This window comes from Narcine bancroftii, chromosome 1 (assembly GCF_036971445.1).
Source record: "Narcine bancroftii isolate sNarBan1 chromosome 1, sNarBan1.hap1, whole genome shotgun sequence".
NCBI classification, from domain to species: Eukaryota; Metazoa; Chordata; class Chondrichthyes; order Torpediniformes; family Narcinidae; genus Narcine; species Narcine bancroftii.
This window is the reverse complement of record NC_091469.1, coordinates 422733215-422750253: the sequence shown is the minus strand read 5'-3', so window position 1 is coordinate 422750253 and position 17039 is coordinate 422733215. Positions and strand designations below refer to the sequence as shown.

At 40.8% G+C, this 17039-nt stretch overlaps 1 protein-coding gene across 1 annotated transcript in view; it reads left to right on the top strand.

The window, feature by feature from the left end:
• Positions 1 to 17039, top strand: part of snx10b (sorting nexin 10b) — an 80088-nt gene that overhangs the window by 32201 nt on the left and 30848 nt on the right. The gene's annotated exons all lie outside the window — the stretch shown is intronic.

Genomic DNA, 17039 nt, shown 5'->3' with positions numbered 1-17039 from the left:
TGAATGAAAAGTGAACCACAGACACCACCTTAGTATGATTTTTTTTCTTACATTACTTTTTATTTATTTGACAGTAGTTTATATAAATATTTGCACTGTGCTGTCACAAAACCACAAATTTTGTGACATATTCATGACAATAAATTATGATTCTATATCTCTGCAGATTCTCTGTATCCTCTGCACAATTTGCTTTTCCATTCAATTTAGTGTCATCAGCAAACGTAGGTATGCTGCACTTTGTCCCCTCTTCCAGATCATTAATGTACATCGTGAACAGTTGCAGGCTCAGCATTGACCCCTGCAGCACCCCTTTCACCACTGATTGCAGACCAGAAAAACAGCCCTGCATCCTAACTCTCTACTTTCTATTGGTTAATCAATCCTCTATCCCTGCTCATACATTGTGCCAACTTATGGATCCTTATCTTGTGGATTTATTTTATGCAACACCTGATTGAACGCCTTCTGGAAATCCAAGTAAACAATGTCCCTGTATCAATGGTCCCTGTATCAACTATGCTCAAAGAATTCAGTAAGTTTCTCAAACAGGTCCAGCCTTTGTTGAATCCATGCTGTGTCTGCCCTATGGATCCATTTCACTACAGATCTCTTCCTAATTAATCTTTAACATTGGTTTCAAGCATTTTCCCAGCTACAGATGTTAAACTAACTGGCCTATAGTTCACTGCCTTCTGCCTACATCACCTATATCACATTTGCTGTCTTCTAATCAGCTGGACCTGCCCAGAGTCCAGAGAGTTTTGGTAAATTATCACCAAAGCCTCTACTATAACTTCTGCCATTTCTTTCAGTGCCCTGGAATGCATTCCTACAGAATCAGCAGACTTTTCTCTCTTTAGACCCTCAAGTTTGCTCAGTACTACCTCTTTATTAATAGCTATTGCATCCAAAGACACAATGATGTGCTTCCCATCACATTATTAATATCTGTCTTTGGCATAGTAGACATGTCCTCCATCATGAAGACTGACACAAAATAAACATTCATAACCGCAGCCATTTCTTTATTACCCAATAACAATTCCCCCTTGTGATAGTACAGATTCTATCACCAATGTGTGTATGTACATATGTACAGATGGTAGTGTAGGATGACTGTGATTGGCTGAGAGTGTAGTCACACCTACTGGCAGGTCTTAAAGGATTGCTCCTAGCCAGAACAGATCATTCTGGATTGGTCGACCTACTTGTGATATGCTCCAATCATTTAGTTAATAAAAGCTTTGGTTTGGATCAACAAGTCTGGTTCTTTCGACATGCATTACACCCCTTCTCATTCGCTTAGGGACTAACCTTAACTTTAGCCTCCCTTTTCCGCTTTGTATAATTGTAAAAGGTTTTATTGTCCGATTTTGTATTTTGTGCTAATTTTTTTTGCATCATGTCTTCCCTCTCTTACTTTGTTGCTTTTTAAAGTTTTCACAATCTAGTTTCCACTGCTTTTGGTGACTTTGTACACACAGATTTTAGTTTGATGCCTTCCATTGCTGGCTGTCCCCACCCTTACTGTCCTTGCTTTTAAATGGAATGTACTTTTGTTGAGCTCCTTGAGAAAAATCTCCTTGGAAGTCTTCCACTGTTCCTCAGCTATTTCTCCATATAGCCTGCATTTTCATTCTCATTCTACCCTGGCCAGCTCATCCCTCATCCCTTGTAGTTTCCCTTATTTAGGCAGAACACACTAATTTTAGATTGAACTATTGTACCCTCTATTTGTTTGAGAAACTCAACCATACTGTGATCACTTTTTCCGAGATGATCCCAGGCTATGACATTGCTTATTTTACCTGTCTCGTTGTACAGGCCACTGGTCCACATGAAGCATCCTGCAGACACTGAAAGACAAGGACTTGAAGGACACTGTGGGGTAGCTTCCCTGAGCAGACCTACAGGTCATCTGATGGAATGCCTCATGGGAAGTGTTTAGCATGGATAGCTGTGAGAGGAGTCCTCCTGGATAGAATCTTCCTGTGCAATAGGAACCCATAATGCACATTGTCCCTGAGATGTCTGAGGTGGGGTGGAAGCAGTCACCGATCTCTTTGCAGATTTGCTGTGTGTGTGGGGAAAGATGCAAGTGTCCACCAACATGGCAGGTCTCTGATTTGTGGGCAGTTCCCAGGAACACACATAGAGACAGACACCCAAATCTGCTGGTAGATCATCAATTTGTTGAAAGATGGACTTTGGTATGCTCAAAACTTGTTGGCTTTTCAGCACACATTGATGTCAGTGAGGGAATGCTACTGACTGGAACATTTCAGGCTCCAGGGGTGTGTGCTTGGGGAAACACTGAGGCTTGTCACAGCCAAAGTGAGGGTGCTGTGGGGAAGGACAATGGTGTGGTGTCCTTCTGTCCAAGGCAATGAGGACCTGAGACCAAGCCTCTTGAACAACAGGGGGGGTAATAATGACAGTGATAGCAATGGTATATATAGTGTATGTAAAAATGTAAATCTTCGTCCGCGAAGCCAAGCCAAAGAAAAAAGAAAAAAAAATGTACAATGATGGGAATATATGGACGAATATAAGAGTGCGAAGAGACTGAACATTTTTATTTTTTGTAAATAATTATTGTGAATAAAGCATTTTTGGAAAGCTAGTGATGTAAGTGTTTCATAGAGACTCAGGCTAACTTTTGTAGCCTGACCACTGTTTAGTTCTTGCAGTTCAGACCTGTGTCAGCACAGATCAGGATCTCCTATGATAAGAATTTCAAATATGTAAGTTCAACTTCTGGTGGAGAGAAGTTGCATATGCTCCACACAACACGCACAATTACCATGACAAATGAGGGTATTGATAGCGAATTTCTCAAATGGCTAAGGCATGCATTTCCAGGAAGGTTTCATCCCTGCTTATTTTTTTTTAACCGTGAAACAGACCCAATGTCAACTTTTATTCATTTAGCATTTGATCTTGAAGCATGAAAGTGAAAAAAGCACATCTAAGAATATACAATTCTGTTCTTGACAGTATCTTTATAAAGGAATGTGTACATGGATTTTATTGTATACACATTGTATGTTTATTTGTGATATTTATTTCAGTCACAAGTAATTTAGTACTACATTTCTCGTATATGTTATGCAGGGGGGTAAAATATTGACATAGCACATGACATCTGGTCAAGGCACAATTACGAGGTGCATGCTTTGTGCACTCTGCTGGGTGGGGGGGCTGTTCTTTTCCAAGCCCCAATCTGGGCGGAAGCAGAGAGCCGGTGGCAGAAGTTGGTTGGTGTCACGTGATTCGGGATTCTATCCCCGGCACAGAGCAGAGCAGGAGGTGGATGGACGGTTTGTAGGTTGCGGGGTGGACAGCCGACCGACTCCGGCAGGTGAGTGGTCTTGTTGGCGGTAGCCAAACGTTGAATTTAGAAGTCGGTCGCCGTGGATGGAGATTGCAACACCCCGTCCACGGGTCCGGCGCAGAAGCAGTGTTACTGACGATTTACTGCTCTGGATTCTTCTCGCATCAATCTGCTCCAATTAATATTAGGGGAAGGGGGGGGGTTAAAAATTGGCGACTTTGTCGCATCTCGACCTTGTGGCTTTTCAGTCGTTACATTTGTGACTACGCTTTTAATCCGAGGAACTAACTGCTACAGTAAGTACTCCGAATTGCTGCACGCTTGGCGCCGCGCTCTTCCAGCGCCAGCAGTTGGGTCGGGACGCGGGTTCGAATCCCATGTGTGCGTAGGTTTTCCCCGGGGGGCTCTGGTTTGCTCGCACCATCCAAACGGTAGCGGGGTGGGCCACTTCCTCGCGGGCCTATCACTGTGCTGTCTGTCTAAATTTAAAAAAAAACTTTCTTGTTCAACTGCTGCAGTATTGTTCTCATCGACGGGTTTTTAATTTAAAAAAAAGTTTCCGCTTAGCTGGTGTGGTTTAAAAAAATCGTGCAGTTAAATCTCGTAAATGTGGAAGTTGTAAATAAGGATTGAATTTGCATGCAGTTCAACGCGAATTCTCTGCATGTGCTGAGATCTAGAACCCGACACAGACGTGCTGGTAAAACTCAGCAGGCCACGCATGGTGTCTAGCTTGTTTGTGTATTCAGTACGGAGCTCTTCTCGAATGTGGCTGCCTTTAAATATGGTTAGAAATGGAACATTTCTGGGGGGGGGGAGGGGGTGGTAAAATGCAGCAAAAATAAAACAGAAAATGCTGGTCAGGCAATATCTGAAGAAAGTAAAACAAAATCAGCTTTTCGTGTTGAAGGCCCTTCTGCTTCTCCAGTGGGAGGGAAGTTGTTCCAGCTGATTTCCGCAGTACGTGTTGCAAGTTTTGTTTTGTTTCAAAGTGATTACAGACAGTACGGAGAAACTCCATGGCACATGCATTTTCACTTACGTGGTCTATATTTTCTTCCACGTCTGGAGAGGGTGTTTGTCAGGTAACGTTGGGATAAGAGATACTGATGACCCATCAACTTTATTAATAGATTAACCCACAAACAGATTAACAAGAACTTTAGAGCAAGCTGAGCCCTGATTCATTTGGAAATTTTCTGGGTGTGTGCGCAATAGCTTGATGAGAATAGAAAAAAAAAATAACTTTTCCTTCTCGCATCCTGGTTGAATGCCACTGAATGCCATGGCTCACATAAAATTAAATTGGGAATTGAACTATGGACACATAATTTCCACATCCCAATACAAAAAGCTGGGCGATGGGCACCAAATAAATTATATTTTTACGTGCAAAAGATTCTATTTTAAAAAATGATTAAAAAATAAATACATTTAGCCAAACAGCATGGGAACAGGCCATTTCGGCCCATGAGTCCATACTGCCCAATTTACACCCCATTAACCTACACCATTTCGAATGATGGGAGGAAACCAGAGCCCCTGGGGAAAATATACAAACTCCCTGCAGTCCTGATCGCTAAGGGTGTAAAGGCATTACGCTAACTGATTAACCAGCCCTTCCAAAAATTTAATACACCACTAGTTTTCCCAACAAATTCTCCTCTGGTCACTTCCCCATTCAGTTTCCCTTACCTGAAACTCTAGACTTTTGACTCTGTTTTCAGCTGTGCTTTTGATCGATGATCTTTAACAGGGTATTTGAACAAATTATACTGGACAATCAGTGATACAGAAAAAAAGTTGTTGAATATGTATTTTAAAAAAGAATCAAATGCTGCTGGAAATATATTGTACAACATCTTCTGAGGCAAAGCAAATGTACTTCTTTGGAGTGGAGGAGACCAGAGGGGGTATTGGAGGGGTCGGCATAGGTGAAATTGGAGCATGTAGGTTTAAGGTAAGGAGTAAGAGGATTAAGAGTAAGAAAAATATTTTCACCCACAGAGAGAATGTAATCTTGATCATTGTGCCTGAGAAAGTGGTGGAGGTGGAAATACTCAAATTGTCTCGATGAGTATTTAAATTGCCAAGCTATACAAGGATATGGACCAAGTGCCAGTAAATTGGATTAGAAAGATGGGTACATGATGGAACTGGTTCCAAAATATCTGTGTGCTGTTTGACTTTGATTCTGTGATTGCTGAAGTTCATTTATTAAGGCCTGCCTTGATGACTGTGAGTGCCCCATGCAAGCAAGACAAATTTAAGTAGCTTGGATACCTTGATTGGTTTAAATTGATAGAAATGGCCATTCTTCCTTGATGAAGCTCCGATAGCTCAGTGGTTAGAGGAGTAAACAAGGGGTCTCAAGCTCGTCCCTCACTAGGGCCTACATTTCTGTGAGGGGTGCTGGACAAAGTGGTGACTTTTTTTTATGATAGGCAAAGTTAGAGAATTTAATCTAATACATTTTGAATGCAAAATGCATGACCATAATGGAACCTTTAATATAAAATTAGATTGGCTGTTGTGGGTAACTGGTGAAGTTCTGGGTTGGAGCTGAGGTCTGTCATAGTAAACTGGAAAGTTTATACAACATTTGTCTCTGGTGTCCCTGACCTGAGAATGCTAAATGCTGATACTACCAGTGGACAAGAACAGAGTGGAACCTGCTGAAGTGACTACCGACCATTAACATTCATATCCACAGCGACAAAATATTTGAAGATTGATGTTGAGCAACATGGATCCATTCCAGTTTCCCCACTACAGCAACAGATCTGTAGCAGATGTCATCTCACTGGCTCTACACCAGTGGTTTTCAAACTTTTTCTTTCTACTTGCATACCCTATGCCATTAGTGTTCTGTGATTATTAAGGGATTGCTTGAGGTGGGTGCAGTTGTGATCACCAGAGGGAAGGTGCTTGGGAAGCTGAAAGGTCTTAGGATAGACAAGTCTCCCAGACCAGATGGAATATACCCTTGGGTTCTCAAAGAAGGAGCTTTCGAGATTGTGGAAGCATTGGCAATGATCTTCCAAAAGTCATTAGATTCTGGCATGGTTTTAGAGGACTGGAAAAAAGCAAAGGGCACTCTGCCATTTATAAAGGGATGGAGGCCACAGAAAGGAAATTATAGATCTGTTAGTGTAACATTGATGGTTGGGTAATTGGGTGATTGTTGGGAGTCGGTTGTCAAGGATGAAGTTACATATAGCTGAGGTGCATGGCCAAAATCAGCGTGATTTCTTTGAGGGAAAGTCTTGTCTGACAAACCTACAACAGGTACACAATCCTTTATCCGGACATCTAAAATCTGTAAAGCTCCAAAATCCAGCAAGTGGGTAGAGATGGCAGCGGGAGTTGGGCGGGCGAGGGTGGTGGGAGACCAGCAGCATGAGTTGGCCGGGTGGGAAACCGGCAGTGCAAGTCGGGCGGGCGAGGGGGGTGCGGGAGATGGCAGCGCGACTGGAAAGGGGTGGGGGTGGATACGGCAGCACAATTCGGGTGGGTTTAAATCTGGCTTTCTGAAATCCGGAAAAATCCGAAATACGGAACACATTGTCCCCCCAAGGGTTCCGGATAAAGGATTGTGCACCTGTATAATTTTCTGAGGAAACCACAAGCAGGCTACATAAAGACATGTAGTGGATGTTGTATATTTGGACTTTCAAAAAGCCTTTGACAAGGTGCTACACATGAAGCTTCTGAACAAGATGAGAGCCAATAGAATTACAGAAAAGATACGAGCATGAGTACCACATTGGTGATTGGCAGTCTATGGATTACCTATGGTGTTCCACAGGAGTCGGTGTTTTGGAGCTATTTTTTACATTGTATGTTAATGATTAGGATTGTTGAATAAGTAACTTTGTGGCGAAGTATGCAGATAATATACAGATAGGTGAAATGGCAGGTAGTGAGGAGGAAACAGAGGGGCTGCAGAGAGACTTAGGAATACAGGTAGTCCTCAATTTACAACCGTAATTTGGACTGAAGGATTGGTCATAACTCGGATTTGCGTGTTTTAATGAGCTATTAAAGCAATTTAAAAATATTTCAGCAAATGAACCTTTAATGAACAATCTCAGCATATGTACAGTATTTTAATTAAAATATTTGGTTGTATGTGAGAGTGGGTGTAACTCGCATAGGTTGTAAGTTGAAGACTACCTTTATCGGCAAAGAAATGACAAATGAAATACAATTTGGATGGAGAGAAAATTCAAAATTTGGAAGTATAAAGGGACTCATGTCCTTTATATGCCCTAAACATGAACCTTCATGTTGAGTCAGTGTGAAGACAGTAAATGCAGTTTTGGCATTAATATCTAGAGAAGTAGGATACAAGAGCAGGGATGTGATATTGAGGCTTTGTAAGACACTCATGAGACCTCACTTGAAATATGAGGTACAGCGCTGGGTTCCTTATTTAAGATAGATGTGCTGGCATTGGAGAGGGTTCAGAGAAGATTCACAAGAATGATTCCAGGAATGAAGGGATTAGCATCTGAGGAACAACTATTGGACTGTATTCCTTGGTGTTCAGAAGAATGAGGGGGGACCTCATGGAAGCATTTTGAATGTTGAAAGGCCTGGACAGAGTAGATGTGGTAAAATTGTTTCCCATGGCAGGTAAGTCTAGGACAAGAGGGTGCCAGTTTCAAACCGAGATGATGAGAGTGATGAACCTTAGGAATTTGCTACCACGGGCAGCTGTGGAGGCCAGGTCGCAAGGTGTATCTAAGGCTGAGATTAATAGGTATCTGAATAGTGTAGGTGTTGAAAGTGAAGGTTATGGAGAGAAGGCAGGTGAGAGGATCAGTTCATGATAGAATGGGCGAGCATACTCGATAGACCGAATGGACTATTTATGCTTGTAAGTGATTTGTGTTAACATTTAATTTAATGTTAAACAATATTTCTTTTATAAAAATGTCTTAGTAAAGAAACTTCTAGAGTTAAAATATTGTATCTATATTCTTAGTAAGCTACCTGTGGGTTGGTACAGGGTCACAGTACATTTATGGAAAACCATTGTTTTCTGAGAAGTGTTCACTCTCAGAGTCTATGTGTCTTGGACAGACAGAGCAAATGGATTTCAAGTGGGTTTTAATTATTTAGGAACTGCTGAGATTAAAAACCATCTGTTTTTAACCAAAGCCACTTAAGCTTCTTGAACAGAGATGAGGTCAAAGGTTGTTATGCATATGGAATGGTTTTGAAAGAGAAACAGAATTTTGGTAGAAATAAAACTGATAGTTATATGGTTTCAAAAATTGTGACTCACCTCGGTGATGATGTAATGTCACATGATTTTGATTTCATTTTTTGGAATAGTTCAGTTTGGAAAGTACAGAACTCCAAACTCTTGTGACACAGGTTGAAACCGGGTTGAGTTACAGTAATGAGAATTGGTGCTTTTGTGTGTTATTATTGAGAAAAGGGGTTTTTGAATTAATGAAGACCACTTTGCTGTCTCTTTGGAACAGAGGACAGATTTCTACTGGGTCTATTTTTGTGTTTGACCACTTCATTTAACCCTTATCTGGGTTTGTAAATTCATTGTGGAAGAAAATAGCCTTATTGTGAGTTAAAGAGGCCTGAAAATATAATGTTCACACACACACACACTCTCTCTCTCTCTCACTCTCTCTCTCTCTCTTACATTTGTGTAAAGTCGGGTTAGGCTTAGAGTTAAGTAAGTTTAGAGTAAATAAGAAATGTTATGTGGTTAAATCGTTTAATTAAAAAAAACCTATTATTTTGAATTTATCATTGACTGGTGAATTTTCCATTGCAGTTCTTGTGTTAGTGCTAACAAAGTCCCTTTAGTCCCAAAAATAATTCAAAGTGTTGTTAGTTCATAACACTGGTCCTCTATCTTCTGCTCTCGTGATCTAATTTTAGCATTCAAAATACATTAAGACAAATGCCTGGAGATAAAATGTTTAAGGGAATATGGGCTGAAAACAGGGACTTGTTTGTTTCGCTTGGATGAGTTGGACTGAATGTCTTTTTTCTGTGCTGCGTTAGAGAAATGTGGTTGCATGGTGGAGAGGATTGGAAATTAAATAGCCAAAGATATTGGGTTACAAGGATGGGTGGGCAGGAAGGTAAGAGAGGTGTGGTTGCGATTTTAGTTAAGGATGAGATCAGGCCCATAATGAGAGATGATGTAATATCTAAGAGCATAATGTTGACTCTATTTGGGTAGAGATTAGGAATAGTAAAGAGAAAAAAAATCCTTAGTGGGAGTTATCAATACACTACCAATAATATTTGAAGAAGACCGCAGAGCCCACCTCACTGTCAAAAGACAAAGGAGGAAAAACCCAACCCCAACCAACCAATTTTCCCTTGCAACCGCTGCAACCGTGTCTGCCTGTCCTGCATCGGACTTGTCAGCCACAAACGAGCCTGCAGCTGACTTGGACATTACCCCTCCATAAATCTTCGTCCGCGAGACCAAGCCAAAGAAACCCAATAATAACATTGCAGTGGCACAGGCAATAAACCTATGATTCTCAACCTTTTTCTTTCCACTCACATACCAATTCAAGGAATTCCTAAGCCAGGGAGTTGTCAATAGACTACCCAATAATAACATTGCAGTGGCACAGGCAATAAACCTATGATTCTCAGCCTTTTTCTTTCCACTCACATACCAATTCAAGGAATTCCTATGCCATCGGAGCTCTGTGATTAGTAAGGGATTAATTAAGGTGGTATGTAAGTGGGAAGGGAAGGTTGAGAATCACTGCTCTAGACCCCATTGTTTTTGAAATAATTTGCTTGATAAAAATTGTCATTGGCCCATTTCCTTTGGAGTTATGAAACCGTGCACATATCAAGTCAATTGGGTACAATTAAAACAATGGTTTTCAAACATTTTCTTATCAACCCACGTACCACCTTAAGCAATCCTTTATTAATCACAGAGCACCTATGGCATAGGGAATATTTAAAATGGTATGTGAGTAGAAAGAAAAGGGTTGAGAACCACTGCAATAATTGAGGAAATATCGGAGGCATGTCAGGATGGAACAGCAGTTATCGTGGGGGACTTTAACACGTACAGGTGCCTAATCTTTTATTCAGGATCGATGGGATTGGAGACCTGCTATTGTTCAGAATCTCCGCTACCGCATCCACCCCCAACCCGAGTTGCACTGCTGTGTTTCTCTCCCTTGCCCACCCAAGTCAAGCTGCCATCTCTCCCCACCCCTCTCCCACCTGCATTGCACTGCCGTCTCTCCCCAAACTCTTCCTCCTGCATTGTGCTGCCGTCTCTCCCCACCCCTCTCCACCTGCATTGCGCTGCCGTCTCTCCCCACCCCTCTCCCACCTGCGTTGCGCTGCCGTCTCTCCCCACCCCTCTCCACCTGCATTGCGCTGCCGTCTCTCCCCGCCCCTCTCTCACCTGCATTGCGCTGCCATCTCTCCCCACCCTCACCCACCCACATTGCGCTGCCATCTCTCTTTCCCCCCCCCTCACCCACCCACATCGTGCTGCCGTCTCTCCCCCCCACTCGGTTGCCCACATTGTGCTTCTTTCTTTCCCCCTCATCTGACTGAGATGCACTGCCGTCTCTCTCACTCTCTTCCTTCCCCCCCCCCACCCCGCCCTAACCTACCAGCGCCAGGAGAGCAGCCCCCTTCTCAGTTCCCCTGCACTGGTGCTAGTACAGCGGTTTCAGTGAATGGGGTATTATGGGTAGCGATGACAGCCATTCTGGCACTGGGAAAACTAAAAATTGCCGGACAGGCGTCAGTGTAGGCAATTCGGAAGCGCTTAAAGTAGTGGAATGAGACAAGATACACGGGAGTTGAACTAGGGTCACGTCGGGTAATTTTTGGTGCCATACTCCATCTTTGATGAGCTGATGTCATCTACTGAAAAAAGTGCCTGTTTTTGGAGGTTGTCATTTTTCGGAATTCCGGGTAAAAGGGTTATGCACCTGGGTGAATCAGGTTGGTCGAGGCAACCTTGAGGACTTTATAGAATGCATGTGCGATGGCTATCTTGAACATGTGACTGAACCTACAAGAGAACATGCAATAACTATTATTGGATGTATATTACTATGTTTTGGAAACATTTTGCCTTTTGCACTGTTTGACTCGACAATTTTAAAAATTGGAAAATATTTTCCCAGAATTTTCCTAAATTGGGGCACTCACAAAACGTATTAATCAGTGAAGGTTCAAAAATGTTACACTTATCACATAGTGGATCAAAATCTGCTTAAAAACAAGATGGTTTAAATTTGGACATATGTATTCTATGCACTGCCTTAAATTGTAACAAACAATGCCTTGTACAAAATGAGGAATCATTAATCAAGCTAAGAGTGGAGTAGCAATCTCATCTGAAAATGTTATATTCAAATCATGCTCCCAGTCATTCTCCATCACAGCTATTGAGGCTGATCTTAATTCCAATAGGTCATTACAAATATATGATATTAATTCTCCTTGAAGTAAATCAAGAATATTTCTATCTGAAATTCAAGGAAAATCAGAAAGTTTGGACTGAACAAAATGCCTAATATAAATATCTTTAAAAAAAAAAAAAAAAAAAAAAATTCTATTAGGAATTCTATTAGGAAGTTAAATTTAGCTATCAATTGTTCAAAAGAGGCGAAGTTATCTCAAGTACAAAGATCTTTATAACTTTTGATACTTAATCCATACCATTCCTTAAAACCTGTCTCACCCATACAGTAACAGATGGCTGAAAAAGATGGTTATCTATAATGGAACTAGCAAAAGAGTAACTATTATAACCAAAACATTTTCTAAATTGAGCCATAATCTTAACCTATTTCTGATTATCGGATTATGTGAGATGATTTTTTTTAGAAAAATTCAGTTCCAATTTTACCCAAGAAGGGCGATTCACTAATTTATCAAAATGTAACAATAAGAGTAGATTATGTGTATTACTCGCCGAGTAATAAAATCTAAAATTTGGAAGTGATAATCCTCCATTCATTTCAGTCTTTGAAAATGGGGTTTATATATGATTGTTTTCCCTGCCTTATATATGAAGAAATAACTGAATGTAATGAGTTTTTAAAAAAAGGATTTGGGAATGAAATTTGGTAAAGGTTGAAAGAGGTCCAAAAATTTTCCGAACATAGACTGGGAGACCCATACAGTAACAGGGCTGGATGGTTTGGAATTTATAAAATGTGTGCAAGAAATTTTTTGCAGCAATACATAGAGCTACTAACTAGAGAAGAGGCAGTGTTGGATCTCCTGTTAGGGAATGAGATAGGTCAGGTGACAGAGGTTGTGTTCGGGAGAACTTCGGGAGCAATGATCATAATGCCATAAGTTTCAAAATAGGTCTGGACCCAGGGTTAAGATTTTTGATTGGAGAAAGGCTAACTTTTAAGCATTGAGGGAGGATTTAAAAGAAGTGGATTGGGGTGATTTGTTTTATGGGAATGATGTAATGGAGGTAATTTAAAGGTTTGATTTTGAGGGTACAAAATCTTTGTTCCTGTTAAGTTGAAAGGAAAGGTTAAAAGTTTGAGAGAGCCATGGTTTTCAAGGGAAATTGGAAACTTGGTTCGGAAAAAGAAGGATGCTTACAATAAATATAGGCAGTGTGGAGAAAATGAGGTGTTTTGAGGAATATAAAGAATGTAAAAAGCATCTGAAGAAAGAATAAGAAAGTTAAAAAGAAATACAAGGTTGCTTTGGCAAATAAGGTGAAAGTAAATCCCAAGGGTTTCTACAGTTCTATTAACAGCAAGAGAATAGTGAGGGATAAAATGATGCCCTTAAGGAATCAGAGTGGTCAGCTATGTGTGCATCCAAAAGACATGGGGAAGATTTTGGACTATTTCATTTCTTCAGTATTTACTGAGGAGAAGGATACTAAATTGTGTAAGATAAGGGAAACAAGTAGGGAAGTTATGGAAAATGATGATTGGAGGAAGTTTTAGAGCTTTTAAAAGTAATATAAAGGTGGACATGTCCTTGGGACTTTGAGGAAAGTCAGTGCAGAAATAGCAGGGGCTCTGACATAAATATTTAAAATGCCATTAGTGATGGAGATGGTGCTGGAGGATTGGCGGATTGCGCATGTTGTTCCATTGTATAAAAAGGGTTCAAGGAGTAAACTGAGCAATTATCAGCCTGCAAGTTTGACGTCAGTGATGCACAAACTAATGGAAAATATTCTTAGCGGATAGTATATATCATTATCTGGATGGACATGGTATGATTAGGAATAGTTAACATGGATTTGTGTGTGGAAGGTCATGTTTGACAAATCTTGTTGAAATTTTTTAAGTTACCAGGAAAATTGACAAGGATAAGGTGGTGGATGTTGACTATATGGACTTCAGTAAGTCCTTTGACAAGGTCCCACATGGAAGGTTAGTTAGGAAGGTTTGATCATTATGTGTAAATATGGAAGTAGTGAAATGGATTCAACAGTGGCTAGATGGGAGATGTCAGAGAGTGGTCGTGGATAACTATGTTGGTTTGGAGGCCAATGGCTCGTGATGTGCCTTGGTCCATTGTTGTTTGTAATATACATTAATGATTTAGATGATAGGGTGGTAAATTGGATTAGTAAGAATGCAGATGATATGAAGATGGGTGGCATTGTGGATAGTGAGGAATATTTTCAAATCTTGCAGAGAGATTTGGGCAAGTTAGAAGAGTGGTCTGAAAGTTGGCAAATGGAGTTTAATGCTGACATTTTTGTAGGACTAATCAAAATCGGACATTAATGATGAATGGTAGTGTGCTAAAGAATGCAATTGAACAGAGAGATCTAGGAATAATGGTACATAGTTCCCTAAAAGTGGAATCTCAGGTGGATAGTGTCATGAAGGTGGCCTTTGGAATGCTGGCCTTTATAAATCAGAGCATAAGAGTATAAGAGTTGGGTGTTAATGGTAAAATTCTACAAGGCATTGCTGAGGCCAAATTTTAAATATTGTGTTTAGTTCTGGTCACCAAGTTATTGGAAGGATGTGAACAAAATAGAGAGAGTACAGAGAAGATTCACCAAAATGATACCTGGGTTTCAGCACCTAAGTTAAAGAGAAAGGTTAAGCAAGTTAGATCTTTATTCCTTGGAGCATAGAAGGCTGAGGGGAATTTGATAGAGGTCTTTAAAATTTTGAGGGAGATTGATAGAGTAGATGTGGATAGATTTTTTTCCTTTAAGAATAGGGGAGATTCAAACAAAAGTACATGAGCTGAGAGTTAGGGGGCAAAGGTTTAGGTGCAACACAAGGGGAAGCTTCTTTACTCAGTGGTGTCTGTGTGGAATGAGCTTCTGGTGGTGGAGAAAGGTACAATATTTTTTAAGAAAAATTTGGATAGGTATATGGATGTAAAGTGTATGGAGGGTTATGGACAGAATGCAGGTCAGTGGGACTAGGAGAGTATGTGTTTTGGCATAGACAAGAAGGGCCATGATGGCCTGTTTCCGGGCTGTAATTGTTATATGGTATAGAGTAAGAATGATGTATTCTCTGTTGTTAGGATTTAAAAAATGCCATACATCTGAAATGCCTAAATTGACCAAAAAAAAGAGTGAATTAGAGCTGCAGATTTGGAAAAAAGTACCTGATCTTGGAGAAGAACGATCTAAAACCATATTTAAATAGTAGTCAGTCATTCCCCAACCCCCCCCCCAAAAAAAAAAATCAATGAGTAATGATTTAAATCAGTTAAAACTGAAAATAAAATTAAAAAAATGTGATCTCATCAGTATTCAGGGCATAAGCATTGGCCAATATGACCATTTTTATATAATTTGCCCGTAAGAATAATAAAACACCTTGTTTATCTAAAGTACTGTTTTGGGATATTCTGATTTATTAAAATGGAATAACTTCAGCTTCGGAACAAGAATGAAAAAATTGTCCTTTCCATTTAAACATTAACTTATCTTTATCAGAATTCTTATGAGTCTCTTGGAAAAAGACATAGAAACATAAAAACATAGAAAATAGATGTAGGAGTAGGCCATTTGGCCCTTCAAGCCTACACTGCCATTCATTATGATCATGGCTGATCAATACCCCGGTTCCTGCCTTCTCCCCACACCCTTTAATCCCCTTGGCCACAGGGGCCAAATCTAACCTACACTTAAATATTGACAGGGACCTGGCCTCAACTACTTCCTGTGGCAAAGAATTCCACACATTTACCACTCTCTGAGAGAAGATAATTTTTTCTCATCTCAGTCCTAAAAAAATTCCCCCTTATCCTTAAACTATGGCCCCTGGTTCTGGTTTTTCCCAGCATTGGAAACAACCGTCCTGTGTCTAGTCTATCTAAACCCTTAAGAATTTTATAAGTTTCTATAAGATTTCCCCCCCCCCCCATCTTCTAAATTCCAGAGAATACAAGTCTAGTCTATCCAACCTTCATATGCGAGTCCCTCCATCCCCAGATTCAGCCTAGTGAACCTTCTCTGCACCCCCTCCAAGGCAAGGATATCCTTCCTCAGATAAGGCGACCAAAACTGCACGCAGTACTCCAGGTGTGGTCTCACCAAGGCGCTGTACAGCTGCAGCAGGATCTCCCTAGTCCTGTACTCAAATCTCTCATTATGAACACCAACATACCACTCGCCCTCCTCAACGCCTGCTGCACCTGCACACCCACTTTCAACGACTGATGCACAGCAACACCCAAGTCTCGCTGCATTTCCCCTTTTCCTAAACAGATACCATTTAAATAATAATCCTCTTTCCTGTTCATACCTCCAAAGTGGATAACCTCGCATTTATCCACATTAAAATGCATCTGCCACATCCTGGCCCACTCGCCTAACTTGTGCAAATCACCCTGCACTCTCCTAGCATCCTCCACACAGCTAACCCTGCCACCCAACTTTGTATCGTCTGCAAATTTCGAGGTACTGCTATCCCCACATCTAAGTCGTTGATGTATATCGTAAACAACTGCGGCCCCAGCACTGAGCCCTGCGGTACCCCACTAGTTACTGGCTGCCATTCTGAAAAGAACCTATTTATTCTTACTCTTTGCTTCCTGTCCCTCAACCAATTCTCTATCCAACTTAATACCATACCTCCTATACCATGCTCTTTAAGTTTATACGCTAGTCTTCTATGCGGAACCTTATCAAATAACTTAATAAGGCCAGATATACCACATCCACTGGTTCTCCCCTATCCACTTTACTGGTTATATCCTCAAAAAACTCTCTTTGATTCGTCAGACATAATTTCCCCTTCATAAAACCATGCTGACTGTGCGATGATACCACTACTTTCCAATTGTACTGCAATTGCATCTTCCCTACTACCGATGTCAGGCTAACTGGTCTGTAGATTCCCAATTTCTCTCTCCCTCCCTTCTTAAAGAATGGGGTTGCGTTGGCCACCCTCCAATTCTCAGGAACTTTTCCAGTATCCAAAGAGGTTTGAAACTTTATCACCAACGCATCCACTATTTTGTGGGCTACTTCCTTCAGCACTCTCGGATGCAGATTATCCAGCCCCGGGGATTTATCCGCCTTTAATCCCTGCAATTTAACTCATTCAACTTCTCGACTTACAATTATTTCCTTTAGTCCCTCTGTCACAATAGATCCCTGATCCTCAATACTTTCCTGTAGATTAGTTATGTCTTCCTTGATGAAGACAGAACTAAAATAGTCATTCAAATAGTCTGCCATACCATTGTTCCCCAT